This window comes from Accipiter gentilis, chromosome 16 (assembly GCF_929443795.1).
Source record: "Accipiter gentilis chromosome 16, bAccGen1.1, whole genome shotgun sequence".
NCBI lineage: Eukaryota > Metazoa > Chordata > Aves > Accipitriformes > Accipitridae > Astur > Astur gentilis.
In genome coordinates, this window is record NC_064895.1 from 7231680 (window position 1) to 7253772 (window position 22093).

Below are 22093 nucleotides of genomic sequence, written 5' to 3' on the forward strand. Positions count from 1 at the left end.
ACTGTGAATTATCTTTGAACAAGTTAGCCAAACCAGACAGGACAGAAAACTTGGGTCCAAGCTGAAGAATGACTCCACACAAAGCAGCTAGCAGAGCATAACTTTGAATGCTGCTTTAAGGTAGTACAGAGTCCCAGAAAAATAACCTTTATCAGATCTTGTTTGTCTTCACACAAACTCATCTCTTCATCTGCATAACAAGTTCCCAGAGCAGTTCTGCAGGTTCCCCAATGATTCAGTTCACATCCAGCAGTACCACAGCATCATCACGTAGAAATCAGTGTCTCCATATCCATAACGGAGTATCAGGCTAATTTATCAATGCCTTGAAAATTTAAGCTCTTTCTCTGGCACAGCATGACTCCTTATCCATGCTGTTAAATGCTTTCTTCCCACAGAAGAAGAGTTTTGTCTGTTTTGCTGGCTGAGAGAAGGCTGTGATCTGTATCATCCTCCTGAAGCACACCAGTCCTTGTCTGGAAAAAGCTTATTGAAATAGACAATGGATATCTAAACATATGCATGTTTACCTACTTATGTAGAAACAGCTTCACAGGCAAGACTGAGAAATGTAGACTCTTGACTTAATAACCTCTTTCTAGTACAGTGACAGCCAAGTGCTTCTGGAGGGGCCCAGCTGGTCAGTACTGAATTAGTGCTAATAAGCAGTACAAAAAAACCGCAAAGTGACTATTGCAGGGAGTCCTAAAAAGAAAGCCAGACCTGAAAGGTAGAATTTACTACTAAAGTATTGTAATGAAAGTGAATTACAAACAATATACAAGGGAAGAAGGGATGAAAGACTTTCATAAAATAAGGTGCGAAACAGTTCACAGAACATAATGAAACAGTCTATACTTACGCTAAGATGTTTCCTTATAGGCCATGGCTGAAAATTTAAAAGCTACCAAAAAAGGGAAAAGATAGTCTTAAAAAAGTAAAGGACAAATAATTTGTACAACTCCAAGCAGTCCAACAAGAGCTATAGAAATTCTGACAATATTTCACTGGTTAGGGACCCAGTTCAATTTCTAATCAGATGTACTTAAAAATATTCCTTAACATAAAGGAAGTGAATAACACCATCCCAATTCATGAGACACATAGATTTGTTTACCAGCCAGTATAATTGCTTTAGTAAGTTCCAATGAACCTGGCCTGCCCTTGCAGTGACAGCACATCTACCTTATCAGTGCAGTTCCATTGGTTTTAAACCTGAAGTACTCCAGAGCATAAAATATAATGCATTATTAAAATGTTAATGTAAATGTTGGAAACATATCACTAAATTTCTCTCGGCTCTTATTTCTTCAGAAAATATTCAGGGAATATGTCACACATGATAGTAAAATATTACTGAACAGGAAACAGAGAGGCCTAGCTCTAGTACCATGATGTGCTTATTTATAAATATCTCCTTATAGCCTCTTAGTTTTAGAAAATTAAAATGTAATCTGGTATCAGTGGTAGCAGCAGTAAAATCTGCCAGGTTACACAGAGAATGGTGATTTCCAGTCTTAAACACAATAAAGAAAACCTCTTAATTGTTAATCTTCAGCAGACAAGGTATCCTTTATTTGCACGGTTGCAAGTCAAGAGGCTGGGGTGGTTTGAAACCGTGGATTGGAAAAGGGAAACTATTTCTGCACTGTTGACAGAGCAGCTGGGGGTGAGGAAACATTCCTTTCTGCAGATTACATTGTAAAGACAAAATCCTGAAACAGACAGGAGGGACAACACTTTAGATTACTGCAGCAAGATTAAGCACAACTGATGCACCAGAGACATCATCTGCCTAATTACCTTAAATCTGATTCAAGGTATGGGATTCATTTCACTTAATTGCCTAAAAGGTATGCGTGCTTTTGAATTACTCAGCCTGGGTTTGTTTTATAGTTAATGGAGAGAAACAGACATATTCAGGGCAGATTTGAACGGACCTATTTCAGGTGTTAACTGTTAACTGAGATGAATCACGTAGTAGAAAACATCTTTTCTCTGTAGAGTGTAAAGAGAGTCTATACAGATTGCTTAGATATAGATGTGTACATTTAGTCAGATTATTACATTCTTTGGAGGAGCCCATCTAAGTTTTTCAAACAAAACCACTAAAAGGATCTTATCCATACTACAAGAAGAAAAGAACCCCAAAATTTGGGAATCATCTTCTACTATATGTTTGTTGAGCACCTAATACAACAATAGTTTCACACTTAAGCTTCCTTTGAATGCTAGTCTAATAAAAAGTAAAAATACCAGTAATATCATATGCATATGATATAGATATTTAAATTCCCTTAGAAAATATATATGATTTGCTTAATAGCTCTCTTGTGTTTACTTTGAGTTACAAAATTTACCAGCTTAAAATTTTCCATTTTGCCTAGGATAAAAATTGTTCAAACTTCATTTCAAATTTACTTTTTTCTTCTCTATTTCTCTTTAAAGAATTTATCTAAGAGGCATAACAATCTGTCACTACTAGACAGAAGTGCTTGTACTGAAACATTGTTAAACCTAATTCCCACTGCAGCACTTCACAGAAACTTACTGGTCTTAGATAGGTACTAGTTCGAATTCTGAAATTGCATTCTGGAATAAATAATCAAAATATGTTTCTCTTACTATTGCCCAAGTTGTGCTCAGAATCTAAGATGAATATATCTTTATTATATTTGGAAGAATAGAGAGTCTTTTGATTAACTCTCAGATTAAAAGAACATTTGAAAATATAGGAGTGACAAGGTCACTTGTGCATAGTTATTGAATAACCCATCTGGGTAATGGCAGGAAATGTTTCTGCAGGCTATCTACCAAGTATTCTTAATGCCAAACTACACTAGATGCAATAAAGTATAGGAAGGGAGGGTAAAACTTGTCAGGCAAATGAGGCAATCTGAACAGAAATCAGTAATTCAAGATACAAGTACTATAATTAAACAACTGATCTATTTTACAAATTCTGTTTTTAAGAGTCTATAGCAATGTTTTCAACCAGAGATGAGACATGCTTGAATCAAGATATTTTCAAACAAATACAGAGCCTTAACAGCTATAGGTTTTATTTGGAGTGGGAAAAATATAAACGATTCTATTTATGCCTTGCTACTCTTTTCTCTGGCCCCAAGCACTCCCTTCACCCCAGTATCTGTTAAACATTGTTTTTGAGAAACCAAACCCGTATATTTTGATTCCCTCCTGTACAATTCTTATTTAGATAAGAATGACTCTTAAAGGTTTGTGAGCTTTTCTTAATGGAATCAGAACCTATATAAGACTTCAGTAGTTTTGTGTCTGAAAACAGCTGAGATTTGGGGCATTTAATCCAATCTCAGAGGAAAAGTTTTGCTCTCTGTAGATGGTGTTTTCAAAAAAAATTTTGTTCAGACATTAGTGTCATGACTGAACTTGTGAAACCTTACTGTAGAATAAGTCCTTCTGGGGATGTCAACTGTTACGACTTCTCAAGAACCCTGACACAACTGAGGAAGCTTTACATAGCACAGTTTGATTTTCAGCTCCGTTTTTTTTCTATGCTGGATCACATCCACAAATATCCAAGCAAATGCAAAAAAAAATGTGAAAGGCAAATTAAAAAGGGTCTTCAGAACCCTCTTGAAGTCTAATACAATGTCATCAAATTCCCCACAGCTGAATTCTGTAGCTTTTGTGGCATTTAGTTGTGAACTCCTTGAAATATAGTCCACTGAAACTTAATTGATTATATAACCATTTCACTACTTCCCTAATACTCCAGCTGCTGCAGGCCACCCATTTGCAAAAAAAACAGTGCTACCCATTCCAGCACACACAGCTTTGCAATGTCCATATTATCCATTACCTGGAGTATTCCACGCCCTCGCATAACAGTGTCATTTAAATAACTTCAGATGTACCTTTGTTTATTATTTACACTTTAGTTATGCTAACAGCCAACACTCATAAATAAGCAATAAATCAGGTTGGCATAATTAAGTACTGAAGAATATGGAAAAGAACATTTGCAGTGGTAATGGCATAAGAATATGACACACATTCGTGTGTCACAATTCTGCTGCCATAACAATATGAGCAAATGGTGAAGTCAGTGGTGAAAAAATTACTGAAAAAGCTGTGTCTGAAAGGAGTAGAGAGCTTACTGACAAAGTTTTTGATTTGAAAATGGCAGTAACCAAGAGAGAAGAAAAGTCGTACGCATGGAAGGATTGTATACCACAGACTGAAAAACAGTTTGGGGAACATGATGCATTTGTCTTTATGAAGACAAGGATTCAACTACTATGAGCTTTATTACACTGACATCTCCACGGGTGACACCTTTAAAAAAATAATAATTGTGCAATACAACAGCAGATCAAAGATGATGACTGACAGAGGCTATGTTGTCATTTAATATCCCCAGAATTTAAACATAGTAAGAAACTAAGAAGGGTGGCTATTTTTAGGCATTACAGTCACTACTAATAACCATCTAAAAGAGATAATGAACTTTATGTTTTGTGATATAAAATAAATGTAGAGAACTCTTATCAATGAGGGACAGTGGGAGAAAAGTTAATCGGGAAGATGATCGATCATCTCTGCTGCAATGTTTCCTTGTCTCTTACTGTGGAGTACCTGGGTTTAAAGAGCAGAAGCACTAACTGTCTCCTCTTCTGTATGGCATATTTATATTTCAGGAGAATCTTTACTTCAGTTGCCTTATCCAGCCAGTCTATTAATCCAAATTCATATCTGACATAAATCTTGAATTTAGTTCAGTTTCACCAGATTTTATTTTGCCTCACAAAGTTCCTCTATCCTTTAGTATAGTCTGAATCATCTTTAATTATATTAGAAAAAACAAAACAGCTAATATTCAAAAGAAAAGAAAACACTTGGGTAATTAGGTAGTATTTAATGAAATACCCTAGTGAGACCACTTGAATTTCTTTTTCTAAATGGGTTTTCAGCAAATCTGCTAACCACTAGAGAGTCATATTCATTCAATTTTTCATCACAGAAAGGGAACGTGAAATGTGTATTATAAAACACAGATTTTACAATGACACTAAACTGTTATTAGGCTAAAATGTTTGCGTAATTATGCCATATTGGAAAAAAAAGTGTTGAATGATACTTAAGCTTACCTTTGAACTGTCTTAGAAGGTTACTGTCTGCACTGTTAGGGTATAAAATAAAAGACAGGAGGCTACCAAGTGCAAAAAGACTAAGGAGTGTTTACACTGTGGGTGTGATTTTCCTAGAGTTATATATAATCCATACAAAATAGTTATTCTTTTGCTTTTAGTACTAACAATGATTTTCATAAGAAAAAACAAATCCTTATATTCAGTGATTTCAATTATTTACCCTCAAAATATAATTTGTGCAGCATTTCTTGTTTTCTAGATGAGTAATTACATTTGAGCTGTATCAAAAGGTAAATCCTATGACTTGGCTGATGATTTTTTCCTCCATTATTTGAAGATACAGAAAAGGCCAAGTTTGTATTTGATATGCAACTTCATTTACCTTTGTATGCATTTCAACAGCTCAGTGAAGCTCTGTGACTCGCTGACCTTTGACCATAGCCACCAGCTTCCTTCCACTTCTAGTCATGGTCCTGATGAATTTTAGAATCCAATGAGGCTAGCCCAAGAGCAAGACAGAGAAGTAGAGTAAAAGCCTACACATTAATTATGCCGGAGAGAAAGGCACATGCCAGGGTAATCAGAAAGCAGTCAAAAGCATTTTACTTTCAACTTATAATTCTGCTGTACTTTAATTTTTTGCATTAATGTATAGGTTAATGCTTAACTTAAACAGAGAATCCCACTATTTTGACATAATACACATAATAATACTCTCTTAGAGTATTTCCAACTGTGTCAGTTTGCTTGTAGATGATTTTCAATACAAATACAGTAGAGATATCTTGTATTTCATGAACATATACTGTCAATAACTGTTATGAAAGGGTACATATATGGTACAACTAAATAAGAATTTTTTCTCCTGAGAATAAAAATAACATATTTAGATATGCCACTGAATAAATGGTTCCTTTGTATTAGATTTCTAATAACTACTTTCTTACCCCCCAAAATATGTCTGTATATCAGATCCCAAGGCCAGTAATTAAGTATATAGATTGCACAAGCTTTTCTATAATAACTAAAAGATTTACATCCTTTTGCAGAAATTACCAGATCCAAAAGGAACACTGTTATATTTGAATTGCAAATGTCTTAAAGTTTCTTCTCTGGCTCCAGGGATTATATACAGAGTTAGCCAGTTAAGTTCCCCATGCATTGAACAAGGGAACTTAGACACTCCGTTGTGTTAAACAGGAACTCAGCATCTGAAACTCCCTCTTACTATTTGTTTTTTTTTGAATTAACATTCAGGTGAAAATGGTAGACTTGCTCTTTTCTTTGAAGGGAGCTAATAAAAGAGGTGGAGGGCTCAGAATGTACACTGCCAGGTCCCTGAGGACAGTAATGGGCATGACTGTCCCGGCCTAGCCCCTTTGGGGTCTCCCACAACCCACCCACAGCACAGGACCCCATTTCAGCCCCCCAGGGTTGCAAGTAATGGAAGTATTGGGGTGCAAATATTCATCTTTGCATAGGTACCTCAAGACTGCCACGGGGAGTGGGCACTGCTCCACCATAACCACACTTCATGTGGGGTAACCCAGCCATAACTTCCCCATCGCTGGAACTCCTCTTTCTCTCCCACTGGAAGTTCTGACTTGCTGAAAGCTCGGGGTGTGCATCAGCAGTTGAAGACTCAGGTACCAGGTCCGTACATACGTTTCCTGTTTGCCTCAGAAGTCATTTCCAAATAAGGGTCACTCAGCGTGATTTCCTGTTCCGATCCTTTTTGAAAACTACATTACGGCATTCATTAAGAAAATTAACTAGCTTTGCAGCACCATATTATGCAATTAACAGTTCTCTATATCTACTGAGCTTTCAACACTGACAGCCTTTTATAAAACCTTCTATCTTTCAATCTGTAAAGAGAAAATGCTTTTGCAGGGAAATCTGGTGTGTGTCAAATAGGCGGTTGAAATAACAAGGAGAGAATAAAATGTACAGTATGCAAAACACGGTCAACCATTTCTGGGAAATGCTGAATTTTAATTACTACAGCTAATTACAATACTGCTACATTACTCTCACATCACAAATATATACTGGGTTAATGTGGATTAGGAAAAAGTGCTATGAGGGAACAGCAGCAAAAATAGGACACCAGCTCATGTTTATAGAGAGGAATAGAGGACTTTTCCCTAAAGATCTGAGACTAAACTTCTGACATCCTATTAAATGCCATGGCTTTAGCTGAGTGGCTAGTTCGATATGTAGTGACATACTAGCTCTTCAGTGTATGCAGTAGTCAGGTGAACTCTTGTTTTATAATAAATAACCATTTACTTAATAATAATCTGAACTGCACCATGAAACATGGTTTATGGTACTATCACATTACTCTCTCTTCCCTCCCCCAAACCAATAACTGAAAATTACTGTCATATTTTATACATTATTTTCATTTTGTTAAGGGCCATTCTTTGCTAAACAGTAGTAAGCTCTACTAAAACAAGTATCCTGTTGCTACAGATAATATCTTCAGAAAGAGTAAGAAATCACTGTTATACAGAAAGAGGTATTGCTTTCCCCTGATTTTTATAAACATTTCCTTTGTTACTTTTTCTCATTCTCTGCAGCCTTCCTCTGTTTGGAAACAAACAAAAAATTAGTTTTATGCATTTCTTTGTTTACATATTTAGAAATGTCACTTTAAATTGTATTCTTTCAGCACTCTTTAATATGTTAGACTCATTCTAGTAAGATTAATATCAGTTTCTTCAATGGATTTTTCTTCAGGTATACAAATGTCATTAAAGAATAATGTAGATTATTATAGCTATGAATTACATAGTGGTAAAGTGTGGAATTTAGCCTTCAGAAGTTTGCTAATTCAAGCCATTACTGTATGCCTACCTTTTAGATGAGCATAACATTTTAAATGAATGGAATAAGATAGACTGCCTAGATTCTGTATCAGTTTAGATTTAGCTGGAAGGAAACATATAGCTGTTGATGGTTCAAAACTGGAAGACAGTAACCCAGCTTCTGTTTAAGTTCTGTGGGGAAACTGGTCCATTAAGTATGGTCAGTCTCAAACAGAATATATTCAGTAAAAACATCATGACCATGTTTCCTTTTGTTAAGAATAAAAAAGTGACACCACAGCATAGGAAAAGCAAATACAACCCAAGGTAAGAGATGAAGTCTGACCTTTGCAAAAGTGGGAGCATGAGGCCAATGGGATTTTTAAACTCAAGTTCTCCAGCCTTTGTTAGAAATAAACTAGGTTTGTTTTCTACCAAAAAAAGGTCTATTTTTATTGGAGGAAAGCAAACTTTTCCAACTCTTTTAGAGACTAGAAAGTTTAAATAAACAGGGCAATGAAGTACTGCAGGAAATCAAATTGCTTGGGAAGAAGACAGAATAATGGTGAAAGATGAAACATCTGGGGTATAGTTATATCTTCAGAGTGAATCCTGCACATATAAATGTCTTGCTACTGAAAAGAAAATATTTCTGTATAATTTCTTCCTCCATAGTGACAGAGAATCATTTTCTGCAGCTGTCTGGGTCATCATCTGATAGGTGAATCTGGACCTTCTGCAAACTGTGACAGACTCCAGAATTCATCATTTTCCTCATTATATATGATCCTTTGATAAGAAAGTTGATCAGATCAGAAGAGGTCTGTCACCATGTTGTGGTCTCAACAGCCTAACAATTTTCATTTGAATGTGCAGCACAGAAAGAAAAAGTCACTGCCTTGTCATGAATTGGTATCAGAGCTAGGTACAGAACCTTTTCCTCCAAGCACTTGTGCAGTGCACCTACCATTAGAGCACACTAGTTTAGACATGTTTGACAGAAATAACAAGATAATTTTTGTGAACATCTTCAGTGCTGTTTTTCAGTACTAGAAATTCCCCAGGGTGTAAACTAGATCAAACTTATTTAGAGCCCTCAGCAAAGTACTCCTAATAAAGGAAACGATAACATGAGGAAATGTTCACAGCACTCGATCTGCACAATTCTAGAGGTTTTGCTTTCTCTACAAGTTTGTTTTAAACAAGTTAGAGGGGCTTTTTTAAAGACAGAAAGTCCATCAGCTTTGGACTAGATTTGTGCCATTTAGAGCACACCAGCACGGTCCTTCAAAAACCCAGTTCTGCTGAGAACAAAGTTCTTAGACTAATACTTTGCCTATCTCACAGCTCTTCTTCTCTGCAAGACTTTGGGATTTTTTTATGCTACAAATAGCTTCACTTGCAAGAAATCTGCCTGGAACAAGTCTACAATTCCACAGTCTTGATTTCTCTTCCTGTACACCTCATTACCACTATGTGTTCCCTACTAATAGGTATGAGAGTGTCTCTCCTTGAAGACAAAAATTATAATGTAGATGGCTGTGTTGCAGCCTGCAAGGTACTGGATGAGTGAAGGAAGGTCATTCCCTTAGTCTGAGGTGAGTGAAACAGACATTCCCTGAGAGTGACTTCAAAGGTTAAGTGTTTTACTCAAAAAAGATGCTGCATGTCATTGGTTGGATTTACAATTTATTATGATTTCCCCCCACCTCCGCCAAAGTAGGCTTCTTTTTTTCCTAACTGTCATTTCAGCAAACACAGCCTGAGGTCAGGTTCTTTTCTTCTTATACCACCTGTTAGGCATATAAGACCAGAATCTCTGCTTACTGAAGTTTTCTAACAGTGCAATATTATTTGATGATTTCTGATTTATGCTATTGGATTGTTACACTAGGGTTCAAGATCCTCCAGGCTAAATGGTGACCTCATGTGCATTTATACTGCCTAGCTGTTGATATCAACCTCTAGTGAGACTGCCTTACTGTAATCAAGGCTACCCTTTGGACTGCAAAATTTCCACTGTTGATGTTAATCTGTGACCAGGTAAAAGCTTAAATTGTCTCTAGAAGCATAAGGGTCATTTAGTTCTTGAAACTGGCATTCACAAGGGGGAAAAAAAAAAAAAAAGGAAAAAGGAAAGCTGAGCAAATGTGATGCTGAAAGACTGAAGTCACCGAGAGAGAACCCCAAGATGTTGGTTTTACAGTTACATTCCAGACCAGAACACTGCCTTAAGGGAACTGTCAATAACCAAGCTGTCTTATGGGAATGAGGAAAAATATCCTCCTTTCTGCCTTTGATTTTCTGTGACTAGCCTAGTGGGTTTTTTTGTACAGTTCTCTTCCTATTGTAAATCCCATTTCTTATTCAAACTAGGGAAAAAAAAAAAAAATCCTGTAAGAAAGGAATAAAGAGAAATATTGAATCAAGAAGGTATCCATGTAACTTAAATGACATTTAATTGCTGATATTCTATACATTTTATGGTGCTTTCCAAGAGCTAGCTTGTGATGGCCTTCATGCAGTAGTAGGGTTAGGAAGAATGCAACCTGTATTATTCATGAAGATGGGGAAGAAGCAGTTTTGTGCCCTCCTTTCTCCTGTGAGTGTTTGGGTCTCAGAGGTTTCCTGAGCTGTATCAGACGAAGTTGTCTCTGCAGCCCTTTAATCAAGCTAGAGGCAAATTACTGTGACTTGACCCCATCTCTTCCTTGGCATCAAAGCAGCACAAGGATGCTTGAAACTATGCTAACCAAGCAGCACTTGCATCCATTAAAAAATCATCTTAAGCAGCTGATAGTGTCCATCAGCACTGAGATCAAAGGGTTTTTGTGAAATTCCTGCATGCTCCCTCTACTGATCTGATCAGGGGGTCTCAACAGGAACAAGGTTGTAGAGCTTGTAAATGTCTGGTTGAAACTTCTACCACAATAATGCAAAAACCTCAGGATTTCATAAAAAAAGAAGAAAACAGCAGGTGGAAAAAAGTGGTGAGTCCTCTGATGGTGGATTTGCCTGTGTGTAACACTGTTCAGAAAATGCTGTGCCTGCTGTTTTTATAATAGGATGACCTTTTCCACTGCAAAGACACAGCCATCACAACCATTAGTAAAGCACTAATGAATAGCCTCCTATTCAAACAACAGTAGCAAAGCAGAAAACTCGTACCCCCTATGTCCCTTTCACTTCACTGAAGTGTGAACTCTAAAACCTCATTGAAAACACAACATTTCAATGAGAGAAATAGCAGGAATGTCACACTGAATAATTCCTATTGCAAAATTTTCAAGTTGCTCGATTTTACCTTTTTTTTATTATTCATATGCTTAACACATCGGAGCACAAGTTACTATTTGTGCTATTATTGTGCCTAGGAGCCATGATCCGGGTAAAGAACTGTCACAACCCAGGCTGGACAGACCAGGGAGGGGTCGTGGTGAGTTTGGAATTCCCCTGGGTTAAATTAAGGTGAAAAGACACCAAATGATCAATTAAACATTTTACTTATGGCAGAAGCTGCCTGAACTTGGGAGGCAGTAACAGTAGGCGGTGGGGTCTCCCACAACAGGAGAAACTACCTCAGTAACCTGTAACCACATATACATCAATCCAGGGAAGACAATAAGGCGAGCCCTCCCGTTGGGTCAGGAGGTCCCGAGCAGACCCCCCTGCTTTCTAGGCTCCTTCTCCGAGAGGAGCCCAGGGGCAGCTGGATCCGCTCCTCGTCCCAGACTTGGTCAGCGGTTTTGTGTCTAAAGGGATGAGGTGTGGGGAGTACGGAAAAAGAGAGAGAGAGACAGAGAAAAGAGAAAGATTTCACTGGTCCTGGGCCCAGCATTGGTCCCATCGGCCAAGAGGTCCTGTCAGCCCAGGGGTCCGATTCTGGTGGGCGCGTACACGTGGAGCTTCAGTTTGTGCCCTTTTGTCATCCTTGCCTCTCCTTCAGGCAGGCACTCGAACTCATTAGGCTAATTAGGTGTCATGCACACAGTTTGTGCTTTCAGACCCTTCGGGAAATGGGTTGGTGGGCTTGGGGGTCGTTTGGGGAGTCGCTTCTCCCTCCCTGCAGGCATGACCCTGGTTTGTGTGGCCATCCCTGGGGAGCTGCCCCGCTCAGCACATCAGAACTGGGAACTGCGCGTCCTCCGGCCCAGCCACCGCGCCCTGTGGCTGAACGGCTCCTTGCCTGCGGTTTGTAGTTACGCAGGTTTGTGTTATGCAGAATTTGCCCTGCCACAATGTTTGAGACATTAAGTCTTTCAGTCCCTCCCATGTGGTGTTGCTAAGAAGCCGTGCAAGCAAGTTCTGTTCCTCCCCTCAACCACAAAAGCCAGGCCCCGGTCTCTGTCCGTCGTCATGACACATGACGGGGGTTTGAGGAATTAACTCCGTCCAGGCTCTCGCAGGGACTCACTGAGTTGTCTGGTGTGCAGCTGTGAGGATGTATGGTCCTGACTGATCTTGTGCTTCCATCTCTGACTAATGTCATGGCTTTTTTTCTGTCAGACTTTGCCACTCTTGAGGGGTATGAACCCTCAACAGGTATGATTAAATATCTGCTCAAAAGTGGTAATCGCTGGAGATGCCGTATTATTCAGACTCTTTCTTTTTTTGTGTGTGTGATAAAAACACAGGGCAGAAGAGACTGTAGCCTAGATTTTAGAGGTAGAGATTATATTCTACCTTCAGTTTATAGAAGTCGGGTAACATATTTAGGTTGTATAAAGTCTTGTCAGCCAGAAATTGCTTTGCATTTAGCGGTGTATAGAAAAAGATTTTCCCTAATACCCAGATACTGTGTGAAACAAGTTACAGAAGAAGTCTTTCTCCCTTTTGAATTCTCACTGTTGGTAAAGAAGATTCTGCAGCAAGAAATCTATGTTATATGAGCTCACTCTTTGTAGGCCCTGGGGTTTTCTTCAAAAACACTTAATCTTTTAATGAGATCACTCTTAAATTGAAAAATTAACCACCAGAGTAAGTCTGTTTATGTAAGCATGTCCTTTCACTTTACAAAGAAAGTAAGAGATGAGAAAGGGAAGTATATTTTCCAGGGCTTAGAAGTGATTTAAGAACCTAAGATATGCTCACATTGTAGTTAGACAACTTTTACTACTTTAGGAAACCCACTACCTGTAGCAACCTGTTGCTCATCTCTGCCCAAATTTTTGGGCTGCTCCCAAAGGAGTCCAGCTGATCATGCAGGAGCATGCATGCTTGTGTTTCAAACCTGGAAATATCATGTTAGCTTTAGAAAGCTCCCAGGGCATAGTTTATCTAGCTTGATTTCCTTGATTTAAACAATATATTCCTGCTAAAAACTTTCAGACGTCAAATTGAGTACTATTGGTTGACCTGTTGGAATGGGTTTGGAAAAGATCTGTACCCTTGATGATGTAAATAGACATCTGGTTAAAATTTCAGAAGCACCAAACCAGATGAGATCACAGGTTGTAATAGGTGTCAGTGGACATTCTGAACATTTGCGTGTATTATTAGGCATTTATATGTATCTTCAGCCCAAATCTTCATATATATTTTAGCACTAAACCCCTAATAATTTGAAGGGGAATCTAGAGCCTAATTGTTTGTGAAAGAATTAAATGTCTGATTTGCTTTTGAAAACAAATCTTAAACTCTTACAGCTTAATATAATATATATTGTATATATTGGTATGCACTTTTGACATTGTTGCCCAAATAGGCAGGTGTGTAATAACGTGTACCCAAAGATTTGAAAAGATTTGTAAAGCTCAGAGGAAGTTACTCAGTTTTTACCAGTTACACCAATTCCTTCATTTTACTGATGCTGTGCTTCTTGTTCAATCCATCAGCTTTTTATCTCATTCACACACACACAAAAATGAAGTTATGAGCTAGCACAACTGATAGCAGAAGTCACTACTCTAGTCGACTGTTTTTTAATTTGCCTATAAATTAAGCTGTGAAATGGATTTTAAAAATTTTGATTAAAAACACTAAAGAATGTTTCCAGAAGGAGACAACTGTGCTAAGCTTCCTTCCATAAAGAAATTTTATAAGTAGGTCATAAACCCCTGAAATTAAGTCAGAAATGCTGACAGACCCCAAACTTTCAGAAGCTCTGTAAGCTCCAGTCTAATCATGTTCTCCCAGAGGGGGAAAATCTTTTTCTTGAGACTAAATTGTAGACTGTAAAATTGTTGTTTTGTCACGTAGAGCTCTGAGTATACGGTAAAGAAATGTACAGCAAAGAAGAAATGTGTTGTTACTATAGCAACTAAAATTCAAAAATATATCTGAAAATGATATTTTTTTTTCTAAATTTATCCTATGAAACATTTCCCAGTCTTGCTTAATTGTATTATGTGATATAGCTTTCATTTATTAGCATGGGTCAGAAGAACTCTGAAACTACACAGAAATTACTGGAGGTAAACAAATATAAACTAATCAGTGATTTGTCCACAGCTGACCTTACATATATTAGGGCATGGAAAAAACTAAATATAATTAAATATCTAAAATTTTCATCTTCGAAGCTGTATGTGTTTGTGTGTGTATGTGAACAAATATGCTTATTTTATATAATCCTCTCCTAAGATAAGATCAGTTGTTGTTTTTTTAATTTTCCAAAACCATATCATGATCATTATGACCTTTATATGAAACATTGTTTATGTTTAACAGGAGTCTTTGGCAGAAGACATTTGTGGTTTTGCAAATTGTTTATGTAACAAGTACGGAATTTCACTTTTAAGTGTTTGCATTTCATAAGCAAAGAAAATGATAGAAAAATATATCATTGTTAAACATTATTTTTGCACATTTCATACAGTGGAGTATATATTGATAGGAAACTAAAGTCTTCCTGTTTGTATTTGGTTTACGTAAAATAAAGCCAGAATAGATAGTCCTGTTGCGTTGGAGAAGAGTAGAAAGTAACAAGAAAGACCCACAAAAGGTCACTAAGGCTATTATTCTATTTCCATCTCTGCAGTAGAAGTGACAATTCCTCTCTGATATACTGATTAGTGCTGTAGAACAGCTGCAATACCATCAAAGTTTATTTTATGGTACACTGGAAAAGAGTACACTTGGAAAAACAAAACAAAACAAAACAAAACAAAACCGAACCCAAAAATGTTTCAGACCTACTGTGGTCTTCTTGAAGGCATATTAACAAGCTATAACTTGGAGATTTTATTGTGAACTCTTTTTTATGCTCAAACCTTATGGAATTTCAAACTTGTTTGCATGTGTGTGTGTATGTTATTCTGTTTTCCCTGTACTTTACTATTTTTCAGTTCACTGAATAGTTATACTACAATAAAAGTATTTCATACTATAATGAAAAGTATTATTCTGTGTTTGCTCATTTACTGGGCACATAGATTAGATACATGGTTGATGCCCATCTCTTTGATGAGGTACCTATAACAAAATGGAGATTCCATGGTCTCAGATTGCATTAACAACAAAAGATGGGCTAGCGGGTGCACCTTGTAGTGAAAGAGTGAGAATGCAATCAGTTTGGCAACAATATAGTTAGCAGCTTCAAATTACTTCAGCCAAAGAATCAACATAATATATTGAAATTCATCCCATATTTTCAATGCAAAAAAGTGTCTGTCATGGTTTCAAAAAACTTTTGTGAACCGTGTCTGTTGCTTGTAAACAAGCTATTTATTCAGAAAGATTTAGTCTCCCCTTTAGGCTCGGTTATCCCTAGCACCAAATCTGCGAGGAGGACTTCCACTGGCTTCCAGGACATAACAAGAAAAACAGCAGAACCCCCACTCTCCCTTCCATGGTCATTGAGGTGTTTAGCCCTTGACTTCCATACTGTTTGCTATTGTCCACCCCTGCACATAATACACACCTGAAAGAAGTCTTTATGCCTTAGATTATACAATTATTGCAAGTAACATTTCTTTTACTGTATTTTCTTATCACCTTAAAGCAATTGTGTTTAATTTTTTATGTTAAATATTTTTGAAATTTCTCTGTTAAAAAAAATAAACAGACACACACACAGAGACACATACACCAAACAAACACCCCACCCCCAAATCCAAAAACACGTAGTTTAGTTTCCTCCTGCAGAGCTACATGAAGTCCCAAGGCCAGATAGTAGTAATGTGTAGCTCTTTTCCTAAACCTGTGTAAATGAACTTCAGTGCCAGTCTTGCAACAACCTCCTGCTAATGTTAGAGAACAATTTCCACTACTTACAGTCAATACAGATTCCTCATGCTCATTCTGGAATATTCAAGACAGCAAATGACTAACTACTGAAGAGTATGGAAAGAACCAACTCGATGTACAATTTGGCCACAGACAATGAAAACTTGAGATTTCTCAGTGTGACTATCATCTCCTTTAATCCTGTTTATTCATTTCTTTAAGAATTTAATTCTCCTTGCACTCTCTTCTGTTCATATTATTTACTTTACTTACTTTTCTCCCTTTAGCCACATTACTTTGACCTAACAATCCCTGAATATAAAAATATGATTAGTATGCTATTAGATAAGACAGATGCCCAGAACATCAAGGAATAATTACAGATATATAGTAAACCAAAAATATTCCTATTCCTATTTTGTTGTTTACAGTCATAAGTATTAAAGATAATCCTGATTATTAGCTGTGTGTTGCAATCCCTATGAAGAGCTGTGGGCAAAGCTTCTGACAGAAAGACAAATGCTGAAATACAGATACTATACAAACACTAAGGAAAACCCTAGCATTAATAAAGCAGGTATTTTTGCAAATAAAAATAAAACCCCTAAAGATTTAAAGGATGTAGTCATTTAAGATAAAAACTAGATGAGGGAAGTAAGCATATGTAATATTTATTATAAGTTATATTTTTAGAATTTTTAAGAAGATATCTATATAGAGCATCTTATACACAAATCATTTATACAACAAATTAAATATTATGAATTTATAGATATCAGATATAATAATACAATATAACAGTTGTATTGTAAATACTAGCAAAACACTTTCTGAAAGTTGGATGTAGCAAGCTTGCCATCTACTGTTTGACAGAAAAGATCTTTGCAAGGTATTTTTGTATACCATAATATTTAGTATGAAACCCTCTTTATATGATGAATCAGTACTTATGCATTTAAATAAATCTGTTTCTAGTACCCCTGCAGGTCAATATAAAGACTCAAAGGTATTGTGCAACTGACAAAGATGAGTTCCTGAAGGACTTCTTATACCCACTGAGGAATAACTCAGGGAGAGAGACATAATTTTATTCAGTATTTGGGGAACTCATTTGGCTTCTCTTGTAACAGTATATTCTTAATTCACAGAAGTTCTGATGAAGTTAAAACATTATTTTATGAATAATATGGCAAAAGCAAATAAATACTCTCACTTTTTCCAATTCTTTCCATTTCACAAAGAGATCTTCACTTGCCCCCTGCCATTTGCCAGTTTTGCCCTCAGTCAAACCTTTTCAGTGCATAGCGGGAAACTGCAGAAAATCCATGTCTGTTATATTTGTTGCTGTACACCCTCATGTTCCATTCAGATGGGTTTAGACACAGAAATTGAAATCTACAGTTATGTTGTTTGTACAAAGAAAAGGCTTTATCCTTTTTTAAGAGAGTTCTTCTTATAGGTTAGGGCCCTATAGTATTATTACTATTACTATGTAATTTTTCACTTTACCACCATTAATTAATTTCATTCAATGTGGAGTTATAACAATATGGATAAAAAAAGCATGAAAATAGATGACCTGTGACTAAGAGATAAATGGTGATGGATTTTTTTTAAAAAGCATCTCTTTATAATGATTTGGATTTTTGTGGACCTATATACAGCGTATAATACCTACAGAACAAGTGAGGATATAAAACTTCTGAAATTGATAGATCAGAGCAAGATTGAGAGCACATAATATGCTCTTTCCAAGTACACAAGAAAGCTTCTCTTTCCACCTATACCATCTAGAGTCAGTGGCAGGTTATTTTTCCACACAGTTGCCAGGTAGTTCACATGGCTGGACTTTTTCCTCTTTTTAGTATCTTCCTTACTTCTCTGCTGGATAAGTCTCATTTCATTTGTACTGGTATAAATCAGGAATGGTTTCACTTCAGTTAAGGGATTTAAAATTACCTCTGTTAACTCCCAATTGAATGAATGTGTTTTGCTGCAGAACCTCCCCTAAACAGGAGTGGGATTTTTAGATTGCATGGGACTATAACCTAAAGGCAGAAAGTCCCAGAGCCAGTATGATTTGTAGAGACTAAGATATTTCAAGAGATTTGTCTGCAGAAATCAATAAGCTTTGTGCAATAAATTTCCTAGCTGGCATTCAAAATCTCTACCACAACTGCTGTACATGGCTTTGTACATCAAGCAGGTTAAAAATCTGTCCTTGGGAAGGGCTAGGAGGAAATCTGCAAGATTTGGGATGTTTTGCTTGTTTGTTCTTTAAGGCTACGTTTCTGTATCTTTCAGAAGGTGACCCGAAAGTACTCTGCATTTCTGGGACCAGATAGGTCAATCTCTGTTCTGGGAAAGCTTTCAGTCTGTTGGGGCAAGTGAGTCGTATCTGTCCTGCATACCAGCAGGAATATACCACAGCATGAAAGCTATCCCAGAACTCTTTGCACTTCAGCTCTTCACAAACACCCTGGCTCATCTGCCTCATCCACACTTCAGCAAATGTCAGAAAAGAGGCACACATGGCACAGATCTTCAGCCTCTGCTTTGCTTTCTCTGGGATCCAGCTGGCCTCATGGTGCTGCTGCCCACCCTGGTAAAGCCTGGATCCTAGAAAGCTGCCTCCGAAGCATCCTCAAAGGATCCGCAAGATGGGTAGGTTGCAAGAGAAGGCGATAATGCGTGATGGGACAGTAGCACTATTGTGTACACTGTCCCATATTCCATACCTCTCTTCCCTCTTCGAAGAAATTATTTAGTTCATTGCAAAAGAGAGCTTGGAATGAATTAAACTATATTAAGTATGGATAATTGGAGTTGATGACCTCTGTGTAAAATGAGACTAAACTAGTAGACAGTTCTTAAAAAAATATAAGATTATAGCTACTTTTCTGTGCCATCAGAGTTAAAAAGAAACTGATAAAGGAGCATAGTTTTATTGTTTTTTCTCTGCCTCTAAGCAAACCAAAGAGAAGGATTTACACATTAGATAGAACATATCTAAACTGAATGACATTATCAACCTGAAAATATTGTACTATCAAAATAATAAGGCTGTACATATTGGGAGAAACATAAAAAAGCAAAGCTTTCTAAATGTTTCAAGATAAAGAAAGGTGGCTTTCTTTCAGTGTCAAAGTAAATTTAAAATAAACAGAATTTGATATTCATACATACTTAAGCACAGGTAGCAGAATCAGAGAAATTGAGAAAATATTACAGATATATTTGATCTTTGAAAAGAAGCTTATTGAAAAGGGTCAACTTCATTTTTGTAAGAAAATATTAAAGCTTTAAAGTAGGACAGCTAAGATGGAGAATAGCACAATGATAATTAAGTAGTAGATTCTAGTTATTTGTGCAAAGTTTAAACAGAAGATTAGGTAAATATGGGATTTGGTACTTTAGCAAAATTGCTCTAAAGTAAACTTTTACATTGATTAGCATTATAAATCCAAAGGTGCCATTTCAGAAATACTTATTAGAACATATTTAATTACACTACTTTTGTAGATACAGCTTCTTTAAGCTTTCCTTATGGTAGAGCACTACATACAGATCTGAAAAATATGAACAAACTATTGCTTTTTCTCAAAGCCCAGATCCACCTTCAAATATGAAAAAACCAGGCATAGCTTACTGAATTAGTCTTTTGTCTCAACTGAATTCGATGCAGCATCTCCTGAATTTCACAAAATTCACGCAAGATCAAGCTACTTTGAATATGGGGGGGAAAGAAGGGGCTCAGGCAGTAACCATTCATTTAGCTGGATTATTTTTAAGTGGCATTGCCCTATAAATCTTAATGCAAGATGCATCAAAACATAGAAATATGTCTTCAAACAGACTATAATCAAATTATATTTGATTATAACCTCCCTTTTTTTTGTTTGTTGTTATAAATTTGCTTCCTGAAACTTTCACAACTGACCTATTAGGAACAACTGTAGCTCAGCTGGCATGGTTAGATTGAAAAAAGTTGATATTCTTACTGTTTTAAACAAGATTTTGGAAGCAATTAGCATTCTGCATGTTTTTATTTTCCCACATATAATTTAAAAGTCTCAAGCAGCTGCTGGTATTATTCCTGTGACATACTTCTTTCCTGCTGTTCAGTGAGAAAGATGAATATGTGATTCACTTCTTGCCTGTACAGTCCTATTCCCAGTGCCAAGTCTAGAAATTTACATCAGAACTACTCTGCTTTCTCAAACGTAACATGTGTCCATTTATTCAATATAGTGGACTAAATCCAGCACTATGTTTTCCAGGATTTACCTATCTGTAATTCATACAGGAATTACATTGAGGCGAGATGCAGAGTAAACAAGCAGTATGTCAAAATCATTTTATTCTGTAAAAGAATAGCAGAAAGCAAGCATTTCATGAATCACTGCAAGAGGTAGTTAAAACTGATGGGTCTTATGAAAGACATAAATTTTTAGGACTGGCTTAAGACCAGTCTCTAAATAAAACAAGGGTGAGTGACAGATGTTAACCCTTTTCCAAGGTGTTCTACTGCATATATTGATACAGCAATTGAAAATAACTCACACCATTCCTAGAACATGAAGTATAGAGCACGAGTTCTTTATGGCTTCTGTAAGTTATATCTGCTACTTCTGGTCTAAAATATATACTGTATTAGTTTTCCCTTTCTCTTTTGTTTTTACATAAGCCTTCCATCTAAAAAGTACTTATACTTGAATCACTAAATTATTTACAGCTGCAGGTCCCTTAATGTAATTAATTAATTAATGTATTATGATATACGATTTACTGGCATATGCCTAAATAAACTGGAGACTAAAAAGTGCTTACTAGGCATCAAATACTTAACAAATGTGATGCCAAAAGCTGATCAAAGATGGACCTGCATTGTTTAATTTTCTGTGATTCTAAATTTGTATGTTTAAAAATCCTAGGAAAATTCAGCACAAAACTTTGTCTCACTGCAAAATTGAGACCAACTGGTTTTTAATTATCAGCAGGTCTAAAATTCTGAGGTTTTGTTACCACTCAATTATTTACCATGCAAAGGAAAAATGCTAAGGTAAACCTGTACTCTATGTGTCCAATTCTCCGTTTGTTTAGTTCAAATGTGCTTTTCTGTCAAATCAGAAGTGCGTTATTTTATTTATATTGCAAAGCACGTATGATCTCTTTTCAAAACTACATTTGATTTTATTCTTTAAGGTTGTAGTATAATACTGGAGCACAGCGATATCTGACTTACGATACCTGCATGAACCATTGGGATTTGAAATTGATTACCCAGTCTTTAACTGAGGCCAGTGCCATAAGGCTGTGGCCCTTCACACATCACTTAGCAGTGTACTTGATGCCCTGTTGCTTAACTGTGAGGAGCATCAGTAAAAACACAGGTTATAACAGCAATTTCTCATTAAACACTGATAAACTTTCATCCTTACAATGAAGTTGTTATGTACCAATAGCCAGATTTTCTTTGTTATCCAGTAGTGTGTAAACCACATTCTCAGTATGTACGTTATGCAATTTGTTTAATATTTTCAAAAAGTCTGCTTTTTGTGCCTGTTGGATGTGAAATAATAAATGTTTCACAATGCACAATACAATATAAAATTCCACTAGCTGAAGCTGAGAAGCTTTCTGACTAACATTAAGTAACTGTGCTAGCTGGTTTATTTTATATATGTATTCAACAGTGTGTTTGTGTGCCCAAGCAAATTTGCATACTGATTTTGGTGTAAGAGGCATTGGGTGAAAACTCTCCTGGTGAGTGAGTGTCTCTGGAAAGACATTTTACTTTTTCCTTATGAATGGGAGTGGAAGGAAAACAGGGTGTATGACAGAGGGTAGCCATATTCCTAAGAACTGAAATTTGTTGAGCCTTAATTTGTAGTGGATAGGGAAAGCTCAAAGGACCAACATCACAGGAAATCACTTATACTGCAAATGAGTTCAGCAATTAATTCCTGAAGCCATTAAATA